The sequence below is a fragment of the Sphaerodactylus townsendi genome, linkage group LG08, assembly GCF_021028975.2.
Source record: "Sphaerodactylus townsendi isolate TG3544 linkage group LG08, MPM_Stown_v2.3, whole genome shotgun sequence".
In the NCBI taxonomy this organism is placed as follows: domain Eukaryota; kingdom Metazoa; phylum Chordata; class Lepidosauria; order Squamata; family Sphaerodactylidae; genus Sphaerodactylus; species Sphaerodactylus townsendi.
Window position 1 is genome coordinate 78,389,206 of NC_059432.1, and position 21,578 is coordinate 78,410,783.

Below are 21,578 nucleotides of genomic sequence, written 5' to 3' on the forward strand. Positions count from 1 at the left end.
ATGAACAAGGACAGCCATATCAGTGGTATTTTTCTCTATGTACAGCCTGCTTGGAAATGTACTGAATTTGCTGATCTCATTAACCTACCAAAGTTTGTTTTACAGGTCAGTAAAATAGCAAACAAGTTAGCAGCTCTTGCTTCATGGCATAGGTATCTCTAATTATGCCAGGTATAGGTATCTCTAATTATGCCACTGAAGCAAGCAGATGAACAGAGGTTGTTGCTTAAAATCCCCACTGTGAGCATGTAGCTTCACACAGACAATGGTTACTACATGGATATTTCCATTTCAGCAATTATACTGTAAATGAATGTTATGCCATATGATGTAGCCTCTATAACGTTTGGATTTCAAGCAGCTCCCATGTAGCCGCATGTTTGTACAAAGCAAGATTTATAATCTAGTAAATTGTTAAATTTAATATATAAATACAACATGCATAGGGCATGCTAGGGAAATATATAAGTGTAACAACTCCAACACAATGATGTTTAATCGGTATACATTAAATATTACAGCTGAATAAATTTGTTTTTTTTCTTATTATTAAGTACATTATGTTGTGACTTAATGATGTTATTTTTGCAGCCCAGTTGAGTGCACCACATGTTTAACAACATCTCACTTTGTCTTTTCTTAATTCACAAGTGATTATTAAGTAGAAACCATGCTTAGCTCTCACTGCTTTTTCACCATTATCTGAATTTGGAACATTGCATATAAAAGTGCCCTTCAGCTTGACTTTCTTTTGAACTCAAAATACTATACTAGGGGATCAAATGCTAGATTAACATGACTGTGCAATACTGATTTCCCAGTTCTACTATCTTTGTAGGTCTGAAGATAAAAAGAGATGTTATATACCTTTTTACCTTCCAAAAAGATGAAGGTATTTATGTCCTCCTGTCATTGTCACGTCTCTGTTACCCAATGTCTCCCTCTCTTTGTCTCTCTCCCGCCATTGCTCCCTTGCATTGTTTCAATGTAAGTATTACATTAACTAGAGATGTCTTGATATTAATCAAATGTAGCACAATTACTATCATTTGTGCATGCAGTTTAAATAGTGGTTCCAGACCACATTGTTACTGATACGTTGTTTTCTAGCGTTGTGGTTCCCCTTTTTTTCTAGATGTTTATGTATAGCTATTTTTATTTTATATGTCAACAAAAGTGTGGGGTGTGGTATCTGTGTTGCTATTTCATTTAATCATTAGCATAGTTCTGGTTGTTAACCCTTGAACTGCTTTTCACGTTTACCATTTTAAAAAGTGACACTATTATTCCATTGCATTATTGTTGCTGGGACCCTCTTCCTAACTAGATTCCAGAAGATTCCTTGGAAGGTGACTAGAACAAACTAGAGATCACCCTGGGGAAATATCAGATGGCTCTGAGGACACTTGATTCCACTCCAGACCCAGATCATCTTCGATACCCAGAGCTCCTGGATCCCAAGACCCCTGAAGGTTTGCCTCCAGGCAGAGGCGTAGCTGGGCCAAACTGTGCCTGGTGTGCAGTCTATATTTTCTGCCCCCCCATGGCCCTCCCTGTGGCACACACACACGCAGTGCCCCCCTCCCCCCTTCCCACACTTACCTTATGTTCCTTTCCTTTTCCTAAAACTTTTTCAGGCTGAAAAAAAGGCCTATTCACAGTTCATGCTTAAAAATGGCCTGATGGGAACTATATTTAAGTATCAAGTCCAAACTGAGTTTCTACAATAAAAGATTTTCCCCTTAGCTCATTCTCTTAAAGATGACACACATACATTCCAAAATGGCATTTTCCTGTAAATGTTTGGATGACATAACCATGATCTTTCAATAAAGAAATGCTATTAAAACTACTAGCTGCTCTGACCATGAGAGAACACTGATACATCTTATTTGACATTCTTTTAATGATACACAAACTCTGAACTGCAATTAATTTAGCGTCCTTTTGCCAAACTTGATAAGGGCATAGCTGAACAGCATGATATTTGTAAACCCATCATATCACTAAATTATGAGTCTGTTTTTGTGCAATATTACGTACAATGTAGAAACTGAAGCAACAATGATCTAGACATCTAGGATGATGATTGCTCAACATCTAATTACCCAGGATGAAACTGTAATGACCTTTCTACTGGTCATACCTTTGCAACCTTTGAAGATAACTAAAGGGAGAAAAGCATAGCACTAAATGAAGAACATGGATTAAAATGATAGAACAAGATTACTCATTTCAAGACAACATCAACACCAGAATTTACTGGGAAGAAAAACAGTGCACTGATTTTTCCCATAGTTCATTCAACCCATCCAGCACTTTGCTACTGTTGTGAAATATTAAGCCAGTTTTTGGTTATATTCCAACAACATATCTGTTTCAGCACATGTTGACTCCACAGTCTTGATCTGGAAAAATATAGGCTGAATACAGGTACATATTAAAAGAGGCCCAAAGTGCTGTGATTTTTTTTTCCTGTGGGAGTTTTTGATTTCTGTGGGACTTATTTATAAGCAAATCCAGTGCTAATATATACAGTAGCCATGGCCTCCTCTTGCTTCACCCAACTGCTGGGAAAGAGAGCAAAGCTTAAGGTGTATTCTTAGCAGTGTGAAGCATACATTTTGTTTTTAGTAATATTTTTAATCATTAGTATATACTTTTCGTTTCAGCAAACACTGGATTAAGTGGTCACTTTAGGTCCAAGAGAAAATTTTGGTTCCCTATAGGACATATAGATCCCCTATTGCCAACCTGCAGGTGGAGTTGAATATCTCCAGAATTACAACTGACCTCCACACTACTATGGCTACTTTGGAGGGCTGCCTATGTGGCATTATACTATGTGGCACTAAGGTCCTTCCTTTCCCTAGGTCCTACCCCCCCAGGCTCAACACCAAATCTTCAGAAATTTGTCAACCTGGAGTTGGCAACCCCAGTCCTCTATGATTGGCCTTTTAGAGGATTCAACAACAACAACAACCTTTATTAGGCATATAAAATAGGCTCTAGTATGCTACCAGGCATTTGTAATGTACAAAGCAAGAGTAAGATCAAAACACAGAGGAACTGTATCTAGCATTAGACGTTACTTACAGAGTTCCGTAACTTGTAAGAGAAATTTTGCTACTTTTTCCAAGAGCATGATGTCTGTATTATTTAACAGAAGCTCCACAACAAAATTATCAGAGTCTCTTACAGATTTGTCTAGGACCAGCCAAGGAGAGAAATTCTTGACATCCACATATCTCCGACAGTCAAGTATAATGTGAGCAAGCGTCTCCACTTGATTTTTGCAGTGTGGACAAACCCAGCCCTGGAGAGGAATAGATAGATAGCAACCCTTCATAATGGCAGATGATAAAGTATTGCATCTGGCCCTTGTAATAATCCATCTCTGTTGGGGTTCAGTTAATAGTTCAAGATGGGGCTTTCCCCACTCACCTTCTGCTGTGCACCGCTCTCATGCCTCCTCATTCCTGGCGCGCTCTTGGGGTCATCAAAAGGTGACATTTCTTCAGCGCCAGGAATGACGCGCGCTGAGGTGGTGCAAGAGCGGCAGCGTCGGGGCAGCTGTGTGGTTGCCGCCCTTGCAAGTGGGGAGCGCCGCTGGACCCCGCACTACTTTCCCGGAGTAGCGCGCAGCAGAAGGTAAGTGGGGAAAGCCCCCATATTTGGCTATATGTCCCTGATCAGGTACTATTCCGAGAGAAAGGGGTGACCATTATTTATTTGCTTGCTTTTGGCGGATCATATTCAAGTAGCTCCGTATTGTTCCTATCGTTCTGGTCTTCCGCCTTGTTAAACCATAAGTAGAGATGACAGGAATAGGACATCTCAAATCGCCACATCTCAAAAAGGATATCGAAGAGATACAAAAAGTGCAGAGCAGGCGAGAATGATTGAGGGATTGGAGCACCTTTCTTATGAGGAGAGGCTGAAGCATTTGGGACTCTTTAGTTTGCAGAGGAGATGTCTGAGGGAGGATATGATTGAAGTCTATAATATTATGCATGGGGTAGAAAATGTTGACAGAGAGACATTTTTCTCTCTTTCTCACAATACTAGAACCAGGGGGCATACATTGAAAATGCTGGGGGGAAGAATTAGGAAACATTTCTTCACGCAACACGTGATTGGTGTTTGGAATATGCTGTCACATGAGGTGGTGATGGCCACTAACCTGGATAGCTTTAAAAAAAGCTTGGACAGATTTATGGAGGAGAAGTCGATCTATGGCTATCAATCTTGATCCTCCTTGATCTGAGATTGCAAATGCCTTAGCAGACCAGGTGCTCGGGAGCAACAGCAGCAGAAGCCCATTGCTTTCACATCCTGCATGTGAGCTCCCAAAGGCACCTGGAGGGCCATTGCAAGTAGCAGAATGCTGGACTAGATTGACTCTAGTCTGATCCAGCTGGCTTATCCTTATGTTCTTATGACAGATTGGTCAATGTATGTAGGTGAGCACACTGAGACATCACAGGATGCAGGGCCTTCTGTAAGTGGCAAGGGCTTCAGCAGATTAAGGTGGGACTCTTCTCCATCTCTTGGCAGGTTTGTTCCAGCAGGTAATATCAGCCGAGTTAAAACGGAGCTACTCAGGGTCGACAAGAAGGTCTAGTAGTCTTCCTGAACTCACTGCAGCTTCCTAGCACTTAGGAAAAGAAAACTATCCACACAAGATGTTCGTTCCAATCAGGAAGGCTTTACTTAGCAGTTGCAAGATCACACAAAACTATAGAATAGAATAGAATAGAATAGAATAGAATAGAATAGAATAGAATAGATAGAATAGAATCTTTATTGGCCAAGTGTGATTGGACACACAAGGAATTTGTCTCCGGTGCATATGCTCTCAGTGTACATAAAAGAAAATACATTTGTCAAGAATCATAAATACATTTGTCAAGAATCATACATTTGTCAAGAATCATATACTAGATGATACTACAAGGCTATACAGAATGCTTCAGCAACACTATAACACTAGACTAAGTCTGAATAAACAGGAATACTTCTGAATAAAGTGGAATACAACATACACATTGCTTAGCAGTCAGGGGTAGGGAACCTGCGGCTCTCCAGATGTTCAGGAACTACAATTCCCATCAGCCCCTACCAGCATGGCCAATTGGCCATGCTGACAGAGGCTGATGGGAATTGCAGTTCCTGAACATCTGGAGAGCCGCAGGTTCCCTACCCCTGGCTTAGCTCCTTATAACATTCAAGCAGGGTACTTTTCCCGGCAACAGCCTTTCATTGGACCACAGTCACAGTTGAATTCACCAATCATGTTAAAGGTTAACTGTTGCTGGTTGCCCCCAGACTGGCTGGCTTCGGTTCTTGTTGCTGAGCAAGCTTTCTGCTGACTAGAGGATGAACCATTTTGAACCATTGTTTAATATATTATGACAGGTAACTCATATAGGAACTGGGGATGGAGTCTTTACATCAACTTTTGGTATACATGGGTGCTTTCCCCTCTACTTTAGAACTGGATTCTTTCACTCATCTTCCCTCTACAGTGGAACCTCGGTTTTTGTCGGTAATCCATCCGAAAACAATTGGCAAAATCCAAAACCAATGAAAACCGAGGCAATGATTTCCATAGGAAATTCCCATAAGAAATTAGCAGCGATGGCACGGTGATGAAAGTGATGAAAGCAGCGAAATCCGACAAAATCCGAGGCAACCAACGAAAACCGAGACAAAATATTCACGGAAAAAATCCACGAAACCGAAACCGGCGATAACCGCAGTCAACGAAAACTGAGGTTTCACTGTAGTTCAGTCCCAGACTGTGTCTAGCCACTTCCTTTAAGGCCCCGGACAAAAGCTGGAACTGCTTTCCCTTGCCTGTGTTTTTAATTTTATTTCATTTATTAGATTCATAGGCCTCCCTTCCCCACTGGATTGATACTACAGAGCTAAAATCAACAATCCAATCACAGTGCCATAATCTTTAAAAGTCAACCAAACCCGAGAGGGGGGCAATGAATCAACAATTATCATTCTGTCTACTCTAACCATCTGCAAAAGCTGAGGAGGTTCCAGTGATGTAGATATAGATTTTTATGGGGGGGCTTGGAGGTGAAGCCATGCCCCCACCCACCCCTGGGGGCATGGCCACACCTCCCCAAGCCACGACCCTGGCCTCAGTGGTTATAAAAGCAGCTCTCCAAGGCCAGAGATGGCAGACTCCCCTGCCCTACCTGCCCCACCCAGCCCCGCCCCCCACCAGCTGGGCTCCCAGCTGGTAGCCAGCAGTCCTTTCTTCTTCCCCTCCAGGCAGAGGGGTAGCTAGGGAAAATGGAGTCCAATGCAAAACCTGAGGTTTGCGCCCCCCCCATGGGAGTCCATAACCTTGGACCCCCTGAGCCAACCTTCACCAAACCTGGGTGGTGTCAGCAGAAGACTATCCTGATGACGCTACCTAGGTTTAATGAAGTTTGGTTCAGGGGGTCCAAAGATATGGATCCTCAAAAGGGTAGCCCCATCTACTATTAGCTCCCATTGGAAACAATGGGGGATGCGGGCACCCCCTTTGGGGGTCCATAACTTTAGACCCCCACCTGACGATAGCCTGAAATTTTGGTGCCTCTAAAAAATGCACCCCCTGCAGGTCAAAACCCAAAAAAACACTTTAAAATACAAAACCCCCACAAATGGGGGGCGGAGCTTTGACATGCAATGGGGGGGTTGAACCCGAGAGCCCCCCCTTACCTACATCCTTGGGAGGTTCCATCTCTGCCCACAGCAGCCATCTGTGCCTTAGCTGACTGCTCCCCCATCCAGACAAACCTGGCTCTACCTTTTGTGGGAGGATAGGCCCAGGATCTCTTCCCAGGACAGGCACCTCACTAGTTGAGACCTCCAGGGTGAAGGCTATTATCTCCTCTGCTGTTCTGGCTATAGAGGCAGCAATGGCAAACCACCTCTGAACATCTCTTGCCTTTAAATTATCACCAGTAGTCACTGTAAGCCAGATGTGACTTCACAGCAAAATAGAAAAGAAGGAGAGGAGAAGGAAGAGTTAAGATGGAACACCCTTGGTACTGACCATCATCAAGAAAGCCCTTAGATGTCTATGCAGCTTGCTGGAGAGAGGGGTGATAAGACTTGACACTTCTCAGTGCAGGTCATGTGCAGGCAAAGATATACAAGACAAACAACTATTTCTGACCAAGTTTGGAGCTAGGGTGGAGTTTCCCAATGATGGCAGTCACTATAACTGCCTACCTGTACCCAACTCAAAATGCAGTTAATAGCATTATGAGGTAGAACAGCCATTTAATTAAACTTGTTAAACCCATATTTGATTGCCTCATGTCATCATTCCAGAATGTGTTGGAACCACATGTAAATCAGGAGTCTCCAACAGGTGGCTTGTGAGTTACCAGTAGCTCACCATCCACCATAGAGTAACTTGACTATTTTCCTAGAACAGTGGTTGTGAACCTATGGCACTCCAGATGTCCATGGACTACAACTCCCATCAGCCCCTGCCAGCATGGAGTGCCATAGGTTCGCCACCACTGTCCTAGAACATCTCAGAAAATGTCTGCTCTATGCTTTTAATTTTAAAAACCACTTCTATTTCACAGGATTTCTCTCTATGCTGCTTTGGTAACATGGCAGGCAAAAAAGGAAATAGCTCTACATATTTTCATGATTTCAAAGTGGCTAGCATTAAATAAAAGGCTGTCGACCCCTGATGTACATGATTCTTGATTAGCAAGGCTGATGAAGCTGCATTCAGTGCAAGACAGAAATGATTGAGGCACTTTATGGATTTTTCTCAGTTGTATGCCTCAAATTGAGATCCATGTATATATCACTGGAATACAATACTTGTGGTCTGGGAAATGTAAGCTTTATTTTTGTGAGTGGGCTTAACTTGTTCTGATCCCCCACCCCACCCCAATTCTTGTCATTATGTCACCTTTTGATATTCTGCACTAATGCAACCCAGGAAAGGGGTGGTGGTGGTTTTTATTCATCCAGAGTCAGGTACAAATAAAAAAGTCCTTTGAAAGCAGTGCCAGAATTTAAATGTAATGTTTAAAAACTCATGTTGTATCTTGCCGTTCTCACTCCTATCACTAAGTCTGCCAGCATTATCTCTTTCTTTGCCATAAATGTGTTATCACTCGAGAATGACCTCCAGGTGGTAATCATAGTTTGTTTTTCATGTTTGCTAAAACTGAATTTAGCTACTAATTTTTTCTCGAGGGTACACCAAGGCACATAAGTTCTTTTCCTACATATGTTGCTCCTCTCTTCTGAGATGCTACTGGGACAGCTGGTATTCCTGGAAAGGATTTTAATTTTAGATTTTGCTCTCAAGCTGATAAGAAAGGAGTTTGTAGAAGCGATATGGTAAAGATCTCTTTTTATAAGGCAAAATACAGTTTGGGATTTAGCCCATATCTCAGTGCTGGAGACTATAAACAAAGTCAGTTGGATTTAGCCTTGCTTTACTTAAAAATTAGTTTTTGCAGTGCCATCAGGCATTAATATTGACATTTCATGGCATTTAAGATGCTGTTTGCACATCACATGCTAGGCTGATACCAGACAGTTTGTCTTTGATACTTGTAGCCAGCTTCTGATATCCAGTGCTAAGATGGAGGATAGGATTTAAAGGCTAAAGGAAACTGCTCCAGGTGATACACTTTATATCCAGCCATGGAAACTATTTTTATTATGGCAGAACCCTTGACAGCAACATGACCATCGTATCATACCACTGACTGAGTTGATTTCCTGTATACAAAGAGCTGGGGTCAGTAAAAAGAGAGTAAGATTGAGTGAGTGTGTAACCCCCATGCCCAGAATGGGTTGGCCCAGAATGGGTTGACCCAGTAAGGGGTGGAGACTCGGAGCAGCAGAGAGGCTGAAAGAGCTCTTTTGCAGAAGAACAAGGCTACCAGACTCGGACCTTGATTTCTATAAGCCCTTAACACCTTGTTAAGGTAATGTCAATATTGTTGGGAACTACTGGGAAGGTAGTTGTTGTTTTGCTGTGTTGTAAATGTTGGAGTTTATTGTTTCAGGGTTTCTTTTGTGGTTGTAATGGGTGAGAGTTCTCCTGGAGACCTTCATCATGTTGCAACCTGTTCATCAAGCCCTTGGAGTCTTCAGGAGCCAGCCAACTTGCAAAGAAGATTTGGACTTGGCAATATCAGTAGACTGTAAATAGAAGGACTTGAAATGCAACCTGAACAGGACCTTGAATTGTAACGTTAAATGTTGATGTTTTAAAAGTGTTAATTGTAAAGAAAAGTAAACCATTTTGTTGTTTAAAAATTGTTGTTGCAACTCATTCCATGTTCTGCCCCACAGAACCCACAGAAGGAGGTTACAAGTGCATGGGCTGAACTTTCAGACATCTTTCTTCCAGTCTTCAAGTTACACTGGGGGGGAAAGTAGCTAAGTAATAGTGATTTTGAGGGAAGAGAGGGGAGAGTCCCTGTTTAAATTATCCCAACCTCATGCCCTTGCTATAGATTAAATTGTCTTTCCCCACACTGAAAATCACAGGCTGTGCCACTTCAATGTCTAGTTTTACCGATTGAGAATCAAAGGCTTATATCACACAACACAAATAAAATGTCTTGCAGATGTTTTAAAAATAACCGTTTTGGCTTTTTTTTTTGTCCACATAACCTTGAAGGGGAAAAGTGTTCCAGGGGAAAATGGTTCTTTTGTCCGCTTTTCCCTAGTTCTCACTTTTGGTTTGTGCAACTCACACTTGCCATCTTCTGTTGCTTCAGGCTTCTCTTCTGTTGCTTCAGGCCTCTCCTTGCTTCACCTGACATGTGCATGGAATCGGCAGTGAAAACTAACTTTATTCATGTACTTTACAAATGGAAACAGTGGGTGGATGAGCTGAAAGCAGGCCAAATGTCCATAGGAACTGTCTGCAAATGGCAGGTGGCACAAAGAAGTCTAAAGCAGCAGAAACTGGGAGGCACAAGCTGTACAAATCAAAAGTGAGAGCTGTCGCAAGTTGGGCAGGAAAAATGAAATGTGTCCTCCTTTCCACACAGCAAGTAGGAAACATTTCCAAAGCGATTTCAGGGAAAATATTGCTAGTTCAACATTTTTGGGAAAGTCTGTTTTTAGGCCGTTTCATACCGCGGCCTCCCTAATGCGCCTCCAGCGGCGAGAATTCGCCGGCGTGGAACAGTCGCATGATGCGCATGCAGATGGCCTCAGCAGAGGCCGACAAGCGGCAGGCGGCTCCGCCGCGAACCGCCTCTTCCCCGTCCACTCACGCTTGTCCCGTGGAAATTAGCCTGCTGGCTGTCAAAGCCCCGCCCACACTGCCCTCCGACCTCCAGGGGTCGGAGGATACCGTGGGCAGAGCTTCGACGGCCAGCAGGCGAAGCACGGGGACAAGGTGAGTGGCTGGCAGGAGCATAGCGTGTTCGGCTGGTTCGCGCAGCATCGCCCGAGCCTTTCTAACAACAACCCTTTAAAAGTGTTGTTGTTTAGGTGACCTGGCGCCGCCTCTGGGGAGGGGATGGCAGTCAGGTCTTAGCGTTGCAGCAGCGTAGCCTATGCGAGCGGCAGCCCTATCTTTGAGAGCGGGCGGCCTGAAGCGGCGTTTACCACCCAGGTCCGTCGTTTTTGGCCCATGCGGAAAGGGCCTTCGTAAAAATAAAACGTCTTCCCAATGTTTTGGGGAAAAATCTGTGCAAAATTCCACAACAAAAGTTTGTTTTTTTAACATTCTGAAAACAATGCATTTGCGTTGTATGGAATGGGCCACAGAATCATCAGGTTGCTATATTTCAGTGGTTCTCAACTTTCCTAATGCTGTGACCCTTTAACACAGTTCCTCAAGTTGTGGTGACCCCCAACCCTAACATTTACCCATTTTACAGATGGAGAACACTGATGTAGAGTCTTAGGCGACCCCTGTGAAAGAGTCGTTCGACCCCCAAGGGGGTCCTGACCCCCAGGTTGAGAACCACTGCTATATTTAAAATTGCAGTGATGGTACTGGTACAATAATTCCAATTTTGAATGATATACAGTACTTTAAAAGGTATTATATGCATGATCCTGATTGCTGTTGAATGTGCAACTATTCTGTGAGCCGCCTCGAGCCCTTTGGGGGTGAGGCGGCTTATAAATCACATAATAAATAAATAATAAATAAATAAATCCTATTCAAAATCCATTTTAAGACAGAGAGCCCCATCTTAGAAATAGCCCCATTTTAGAAACGTGCCAGAGTGTAGCTAAATTTTTGCAGGAAGCCGTTAAGCTCCATCTTCCAAAGAAAGGGTGCTAATTTTTATTCTGGTCTTTTTATGATTATATTAACTCTTTACTTTTTAACTCCATTCAATGTTGTATTGCATGATGTCTCTTGCCTATTTTAAATCTCCGTATATTTTAAGTTTTTGTATATTATGTAATATTTCATAGCCGTGGATAGGCCTTGGATAGACCCTATTTCAAAATCCAGGAAATCAAAAACAGCATACCAATCTATACTTCTTAATTTAGAATGCATGGAACAAAACTAATTCTATTCCTAGGGTTGAATGTAAACCAGGCTGCTATTTATAGTTTATACTTGTTGTTTTTTAACAAAGCGAGATTAATGAATTCTACTAGTAGTCTAGGCAATAATTTAAGGATTAATATCTTTCACCAAGTGTCTTATGATTCTAGAGGAGGCTCTACGAAGCTTCTCCAGAATTCAAAGTAATTGCAAGATAGATACTGGTATCTGAATAATATAAATTTGCAAGTATTTGGTGTAATTAGCACAGTCTTAGAAAGATACATAATTTGCTTTAGCTTTTGGCAGATTATTCAAATGCATTAATGGGAACTATTCTTTGAACTAAATGTTCTTTAAAAATACCTTCTGCTCTTTCGATAGCATTCCCTTCTCAGTCATGTTGTACCTGTTCCATGGACCGATTTTATTGAAATCTTGCAAATATTTCATCGTTTCCAGCAGCCAGGTTGTGTGTGGGTTTTAAGATAAAATTAATTATCCTTATTTTAAATGTAACTTCATTTCTCCAAGATGGAGATCATATTTCATTTGCCTAAGAAAGTCTACAGATATTGATGATGTGTTTACATTTCTCTTTCCAAGGAAAAAGAGAAGCATTTTAACCCATTTCAAAGGCATTTGTTCATATCAGCTTGATTGGACTATGTTTATGCCTTAAATTGAGGGCAGCAGACTGTAATCCAAGCAAGATATGGTCTCTTTCTTCTACTTACAGCGAAGCTGCAATTATACAAATAGAATTTTTGTTTATAGATGTTTATAATTTGATTACAATCAAGTTATAAAAATAAAGTGTGGCATGTTTTAGTTTTGTGCGATAAATGTGCATTGCACAAATCATAGCCACATACCATGCTATAAGAGGTAAACAGAGATATAGATAAAGATGTATTTTGATGGCAATGTTTTCAAAACGCAGTTCTGAATTATCATGTTCCAAATTAAAACAAATAAACCTAGCTGTCATTTCATGAAAATTATGTATTTCAGTCATAATGTTGCTTTTTTTAAATTATACATCGGATCATGATGATTTAACAATGGAAAAAGAGGTGCACACAAACATTGGTAGATTATTGGTTTAATACTATATAAATGTATTAAAAATAATCCAGAATTAATCTTCCAAAAGATATACATCAGTGGCTAAAGGATGTGTCTTACTCAGCCCTGAATAGGGAAAAAATGGCTCCTGAACAATATACAGTAGAACCTCAGTTTTCGTTGGTAATCCGTCCGGGAAACCTCGGTGAAAACTGAAACCAATGAAAACCAAGGCTCCCATTGTCAAGCAATGGAATAGCATGGGGTTGCTGGTTTTCGTTGCAAAATTAGCGCACACGTGCCGACGAAAACCAAAGAAATCAATGAAAACCAAGACAATATTTCCGGCCAAAGAATCGGCAAAAACAGAAACCGATGAAAACCAATGTCAGTGATAGCCGAGGTTCCACTGTATCCATTTTCTTCAAGTCCAATAGCTGGTTAGGTATTCCACCTCTAGAGACACAGGTTGGCTGGATTGAAAAGGTACAACTATTTTATAATTTAGACAAAATGGCACATCAGATAAGAATTTTTTCCCATGGATACTTACAATTAAAATTGGGAACAGTGGAGAAAGTACATTAGAGAAAATCCGAAAATCTAAATTCCAGTTATGGCTTTCTAGTGAACTGTTATAATATAAGGAGGAGATTGATTGTAATATTCAATAATACGATAATGTTAATATTGTTTATAAAAATGTAATAATTTGTTGAGAATGATGCTATAAAGAACTTTATTTACTCTTTTAGTATTCTGAGATACTGTAATGAGAAAGATGTGAAATTGTAATACATAAGTTGAGACACAATTATAATTGAATATTTGGTTCTGTTTTCTAAGTTGTCCTTAGTTGAATATTAGGACTAATGATATATGCTCTAGAAATATTAATTTATATCTTGTATATTTGTTTTACTGTGTTTACATATGAATGATTACAATGTTATATCAAAAAATTCATTAAAGAAAAAATACTTTAGAGACACAGGTTGTTGGTTATAGTGTTATTGTAATCATTCATCGTCTTTCTGGTCACTTGTTTGCTAAGTAGATATCGGTGTATGAATACTAATGAATCTCATTCTGTTTTTGGAAATGAGAACAGATTTACAGCCCAATCCAGAGGGGGGAGCAGTGAAATGGCTCCTTGAACAAGTAGAGTGGTGCTGGTGCATTTGCCCACCCTGCTGGCATGAGTGGCATGAGCTCCATGGCCCCTACCCAAAAGAGCCTGCTGCCACAGAGCTATGTTAGCTTAAATGTGGACACCTGCATGGCTGGGGTAAACTAAGTGTGTTCTCAAATAAGGAGCTGACCTCAGTCAGCTTCCACTGGGCTTTGGAATGGGGAACACCCCCAGCATGGACTTCTGAGTTATGCCACAAGTTAATTTTGCCCAATGGAGGAGTTTCAGGCAGTTTGTGGGTTTTATGATTTTCATTGCCTTTCCAAACTGCCTGGAAGCCTTCTGTGAGTGGTGCAGCGGCATCGTAGCAGCTCTGTCCTGGCCACCATTTCCTCTAGATTTAGCCCCAAGAAAGACTCATAATGTACTGTAGCTTTTTAGTAAATTACACAAATGCTTTAGTGGAGGGTATAAATTCTAAACTGGGAAAGCCATGTCTACAAAGACACAATAGTTGTAAAAGAGCTGAAATTTATCTGGGAATTATTTCATTTTTGCTTGATTTCAAAGACCTGAAAAAAATAGAGAAGAGTTCTTCTGACTCCCTAACAAGGTTGTGTCAGGGATTAAGGGACTCATGTGGACATAAAGGTACATGAAACAAGGATCCATTTGGATAAATCAACCTGAGTATTATACATACTCAAACACCCACAAGTTTGGACGACATCCGGTTCATGACTTGAAAACAGGAAGTAAATTGTTCAGTGAGCTGTTTGGATGCAGCCATATTAATCCAGTGCATCTGTCTGCTCTGCATCAGTACTCTGATGTTGTTGTTCTCCTCAAATTATTAGACATTCTTGCCAGAGCTGCCCCCATCCATCACTCATCACTCATCTGATGCTGATGCCTTTTCCATTTTTTAAAAAGGCAGTATTTGGGGTATTTTGCCTCCCCAGCCACTAAAGGAGCTTTGGAGGCAGTGGGGGCAATACCACTGTGGCACCACCCTGACCACCCCAGAGCTCTGGATTGGGCTGTTGAAAAGCCAATCCCAGATATTCACAAATATTTCTAGAAATCTGGATTCTAATGTTCCCAAGAATATAGAATATTGACCAGAATACCCAAATACCCCTGAAATATCAATGTGGAATATTTTCAGGTATATTGGGTATTTGGACATATCTGAATGCACATTCCAATTGCTGACTGTACATGTGTAAAAAGCAGGCAAGACAACTTATCCAGTATTGGTCATTTCATTTTTAAAGGGCCACCTGACAGCGCATTCACAAAGAGGAGAAGAATGGAAAATGCCTAAACACAGAAAAGTAGCATGTCATGAAGGAGGATAGATAGCAACTTTCACTACTTTGCTGTTTATACGGAAATTGTTTTTTGCCAAGAAGCATTTACCTATGTGAACTCTATGTACAGCTTGAATTACTACCTTATATTCTGCTTTTTCCCCTTTTGTGAGAAGTAGACCTGAGTTCAGTTGTTTGTATTGAATAGCACAGTAACTCTTCAGTCATGAAATGTCAGCTGTATATTGAAGGCAGTGGCTTTGAGGTTTCCTGTTGGAAAAAGTTAACTGCTATTCAATAGCAGTCTATATGCTATTTGGGCAATGCACAGCATTAGAACAACAATCAATCTTATCACTGCTTGGCTAGTAGGGAACCAGCAGACCTTTCCCTTCATTATTACTTGCCTCCTTTGATCTTCTCCCCCTTCAGCCTCCCTCTACTTCCTCTTACAAGCTATCAGGCTCTTTGGCAAAGGTGTTCATATCAACACCATCTGGTAGCATGCAAAAAGGAAATGTTTCTCCAGTTCCCCACAGACAATCCTGTTGGTTTTTAGCTATTATTTCTAGTTTGGTTCTTCTGAAAAGTTTTGCTCACACCTCAGAGGTGATATTTCATAAAGAGAAAAAAAGAATTAACTTTTATACAGTCTGTAGGATTAGGAGCCATATGTCTCCTTTATTTATGGCTCTGAACTCTTTGAAAGTGCTACTGCTTACTACAAAATAAACATTTGGGTAAACAAACAGTGGCTTGTATCTTTATGCTGCCCCTTCACTAGAAGATTATGAGTAATTTTAACTGATTTCCTTTCCTATTGCATGCCAATTTTGCCCCCATGCTGTTCACAAAGGTCCCCTGAAATCCTGGAGCAGAATTTTGGAAGGTTCGATGGCTACACTATGGGGGAGATGGAAATAGTCCCATTCCATGAGCTATGTGCAGCTCCCAGTTCACTGAAGCCATTGTGATGCTAGGAGCCAAATATATAACAGGCACACTGCCTATTTTCTCAGACCACTTGCTAATATGAGCCTAATTTACACATTCTGTATAACGATTAAAACAGCAGTATATGGCACTGCCTTAATATACCACCCAGCTCTGCTTTGCTTGTGAATTGTATTATCAGGAATCATGATGGATAGCTGCCAGGCACTGCTGTCACTGGAAGCAGAAATTGTAGGAGATAAATTATCCCCCAGGCAGCAGAACATGATGGTGTTGGAGCTGGCCATCCTGAAAATTAAATTCAGCAGCATTCCTAAGGAACAATGAAACTAATGCTGTAATCCCATGCACACTTACTTGGGAGTGAAATCCATTGAACTCAAAGGTAGTTAGTTCACATAAACACTCGTAGCAACAGGCTGCACAACATTCGGCAAATAATTCCCCATCTGAAATCCAGCATCTCAGAAATTAACGTGGATTCAGAACACAAAATATGTTTCCCATGAACAAGCATTAACCAGAGGAGAACCATGAGAAGAGGGGCACATAGCCAAGTAGTAACCTTCACAATTTCTATGTCTATGTACATGTTTTTATTAATAGCTGAGGAAGGAAGGGGGGAACCTTGTGCAGATTTGTTTTTTCTTCCTTTCTCTTCATGTAGGGCAAATATTTCACAATTTGCTACCGTACAATTTAGTGCTTTTCAGATCTGACAATGCCCCGATAATGATAGCCTATTAAAAATATCTGTTTAAAGTTTCTCTCTCAATTGAACTGCATGTGCACTACTCACCTACGCTTATTCCCTGCAGATAGTTCCTTAGCATGGATGAAATGTATATTGCTTTGGTACTGAACTGTGAGAGGCTTGCTGATATAATATCAGGGAAAGAACTGTGCTGTTTCAAACTCTTGAATGTGAATGAGTAGCATTATGTAGCTCAGTCTGCCTAATTATACTTACTTTGGAATAGTCACTTTCTATTCAAACATGCAATTCTTTAGTAGTGAGATACATATTGATTAGCATTAGCAAAGGGTCATATGTACCCACCAATGGCAACAATTATCAGCAAATTACTGTGCAGAATATTGTCCTGTGCTATGTTATGGGGGACTAGAAATCTATGGGGTTAGCAAAAATACCCCCTGCCTGTAAAGTGCTGCTGCATTGGTAGGACTTTGGTATTAAGAATAGCAGGAGGGAATGAATGTGTGGGATTCTAGTGGAGAATAGCAGTTTGTCTTATCACTTGATTTGTATTACAGTACTTACTTGGTGTTGGGAAACTGGATTTTCTCCCCCTTTCTTACTTAATTTTTTTTCTAAAATGCCAAATAAAAATCCAAATTCAGGACCCGCTGCTGCAAGCCAAGCCTGCAAATACTCCTTTTTCAAATCAAAATAAACGTAACTCATTTGCACATGGACCAATAATATGCATATTGTTTAGGAAAGACTTTCACTTTGGTGTTGAAAGCTTATGGATTATTTCATCAGAATGAATATAGACCAACCAAATAGGCCTTGTTTATGTTTTGCCTGATTAGTTTTTTTCCTACACATACTAAGCATAATTTAAAGGTAAAGATAGTTTCCAGTGCAATCACTGGGCCATTAGTAATTCTGTAACACTAGAACGTAGAGCCATCCACTGAAGGTGAAAGGTGGGAGATTAAAAGCAGACAAAAAGAAGTATTTCTTCACACAGTGTATAGTTAATTTGTTAATGTGTGGAACTCACTCCACAGGATGTAGTTACAGCTGCCAACTTGGAAGGCTTTAAAAGGGGAGTGGACAAATTAATAGATGACTGGCCTATCAATGGCTACTAATCATGTTGGTACCAGAAGCACCATGCCTCTTTAAGTCCATTGCTAGAGAGCAGAGTCAGGATGTTGCTGTTTCAGTCTTCCTGGAGGTAGCTAATCGGCCACGGTGTGAACGCAGGGTTGGACTAGATGGGCCTTAAACCTGATCCCACATAGATCTTCTTAAAGTTCTTAGGTTACAAGCACAGATTCTCTAATAATTTAAGGGAAACTTCAGAAAGTATAAAAACAACTCAACATAATAATCAAGATGCTTTACATGCAGAGTATTTGAAAGAAAAAAGGACTTAGGGGTGCAAATTAAACTTTGATGCAACTTTAGTCACTTATCTGCAAGGTTGAGAATGAGTGTGATGCAGTGGTTAAAGTGCTGGACTAAAATCTGGGGAGCCCTCATTCAAATTCCATTCTGTCCTGAAAGCTTGCTGGGTGACTTTGGTTCAGTAACTCTTAACCTATTGTATCTACTGTACATGAATGTCCCATACATACTTTACTTTATTGTTTCACATAGCCATAGCAAACAATACAACACATAAAAGGAAAATACAGTAATACAAATACCTAGTACAATATCAGTATCAACACAGCTATCACACAATTCAATCAATAAATATTAAAGTTACCATAACCCTGACAGTAAATCTAAATCCATAAAATCCATAGCATCATACAAGATATAATTAATCATATACAAACAAGCTTACTAAATTCATTTACTTCAATAATCTTGACTGTATCTTAATAACTGATGCTACAAACTTTGCCATTTCCACTGTAATCCATCTATCTTTTATCTGCCGATAACACAACTAATTTATTTTGCTGTGTTCTCCCTGGCTAACACGATAAAATATTTCTAACAAAACTCTCCCAAAAAGTTACAAATCATGGGCACTGAAACATAACATGAGCAAAATCTTCAATAGTTTTGTGATAACTAGAGCACATTCATTGATCAGATGGGATCTTCTTGTATTGACCCTTTACTATTGCCAATTGTAAATTATTCAGCCCTAGTGAATGCCTTCTATTTTCTATGATCATTAGATCAACAAGGTAAAATGGATGAGCTACAGGGAAGGATATAAGATGTTCATATAAAGTGACTGAACTCATAATTCCATAATTATGATACTAAGTATTCCATAATCTACTTGTGAATTTATATCTAAAATCTTTGTTTAACTAAACCCCTAGCAGCTATATAACCCCTTAAATATTCTTCAGATAATCCTAATTTAGCCAGTAAAGACAATATATGTGATCTCCATGGTACATCTCTCATCTCATCATATGCCATTGTTACCAGAAGTGATGCTTGAGAATAAAGATTTTCAGTAAGAAATATATAATAAATTTATGAACTATTATTGATAGTGGCGGCAAAGCCAGTTCTGATAGAAAGAAAGAAAGAAAGAAAGAAAGAAAGAAAGAAAGAAAGAAAGAAAGGAAGGAAGGAAGGAAGGAAGGAAGGAAGGAAGGAAGGAAGGAAGGAAGGAAGGAAGGAAGGAAGGAAGGAAGGAAGGAAGGAAGGAAGGATGGAAATTGATAATCTAATATTTAGTACTGGATACTATAACCGACAGTTACTGTGCAATAATTTAGCATTTAGTGTCACACATTATTTGAAAGTTAACATGCAATCATAATTGGCATTTGAGAGAATATGATGGATGACTGGTAATCACATTTGGCATTTGTCAATAGTGGAGACCTGACAGCATCTAACACTTCATATCCGACACCTGCCCAAAGCAAACTAATCAAGAAATGCCAACTAATGTGGAAACACTCAAAATTTTGAGATAGAATTTCACATTCAGAATTCAAATTGAGTTTTGCCTTCAGTAACTGGCTGGCAAAATGTTAGATTTCCTAAGTGCTATCAATTTTTACATCTGAAGCTTAATGAGATATATTTTTACAGAGACCATTGTATTTCACAGTAGTTGACAGTGCAGTCCTAAACAGTGTTAAATCCTTATAAGTCTGTTGACTTCAATGGATTTGGGTGAACTTTGCCTTAAGATCATACTGGTAGAGAATAATTGAAAGCAAGTCTACTCTGAATCTTATTCAGAGCTTACTCTCAGGAAAATGCTCTCTCAGGAATCCTACTCAGGAATCCTTACTCTCAGGAATCCTACTCAGAGTTTACTCTCAGGAAAATGTTCTTAGGATTGGACTGTTACATTCATATAGCTGAAGCTGAAAAAGCAGGCACTGAGCTGCAGGCACTGCCCGCCTTTGCTTTTCTGGATTGCCTCCACATTTTAAGTGGATATTTCCCAGCTCAGGGAAGGAAAACATAACATTTGTTTAAGAAGGGCACCTGTGACTTTGATTTTATAACCCTCCCCCCACACCACTCACTCACGCTGTCTCTTTGCCATGAATTCCATGTACTTATCCAAGCAATTTATATTCTCCCTCATTACTTCCGTATCTAATATGTCAGGTCATATTCTTCTCTAGTTAAAGCAGTGCAACATTGTCATATTTTCCTAGTGGCAGATGTTACCATAGTTTTAATTCAGATCATCAGTTCCAATTACATCAGTGGGGAAGAGTGAAGTGTTTATCCTTTATCTAAACTATCATTGACAGTGTTAAGGGTTCTTTTTCCTTTCAAAAGTGCTTAGCTGCTGACTTTGGTTTCACCTTTCGGAGAGCATCATGTCTAAATCTTGCAAAGTTTCTTCAGATTTATTGAAATTAGATTATGTTGCCTCATGCTTCTATGGAGGTAATGCTTTTCTTCTGCAAAAAAGAGTAAAATAATTGGTGTGGGATAACAATGCGAATAATTGTGTAAAAAATTAGGGTTTTTTGAATTCACTGAATAACCATTTAAAAATCAGTAATGGAGATGTCTGCAGCCAGACTGTAGATCTTTTGTGGCTAAATTCATTAAAATTGATCTCACAGTCAGATATTTAGCCCAGTACAAATGGGGGGGGGCTGAATCCACCCATGGTGAAGCTGGTGTTGCCCCAGGCTACGCCTCTGCTGAAATGGAAGCCCAAAGTTAGCAATTTGGTTGCTGAGTGCTCCTGAACTACCATTCAGTCCTTATGATTGGCTCTCCCCACTTAACCCATGGCCATTCACCCTCCCTGCATTAACCAGTGTAATTATGATTCTTCAATCAATCAATTGCTAAATAATCAAGGAACAGAAGCTGCGTGTAGCAGCCAAGACGGAGTGTATCTGAGACGCACCAAGGAATAACAGGGCTTATTTGGGGCTATTAAAAGAAACTGCAGAATGACAGGGCCAAATTGGAAATTAAATCTCAGACTCTAGAAAGGGAAGCCAAAGACTGCAGATTTGAACTGAAGAATGGCGCAGGATTGTGCCAGCAGATTTGCCCTCCCCAGGCACTTAACCCATCAGAGGGGCAAATCTGCCAAAGGGTGGCTGCAGTGGCCCTCTACAGCAGGCAGACATGGTGCAAAGCACCCCAGCAGCGCTCCTGCATCCCTGCTGCCTCTGCTGATGCGGTGGGGGAGGGGCATTCTGGGGGCATGGCTGAGGGTGGAGTTAACATTAGTCAGCTTCCACCCAGCCTTTGCCCACTGGAACACCAGCACAGGGGGTTTGGGCATATACCATGCTTTCGGATATCAGTCTAATCATGACTTAATCTTGCTTTGTTCAGCAGTATTGTCTCTGGGGATAGGGCTGCCGAGCCCATGCTGTGATGGAGGATTCCCCCAACCTCAGTTCTGATTTCATGTCATTG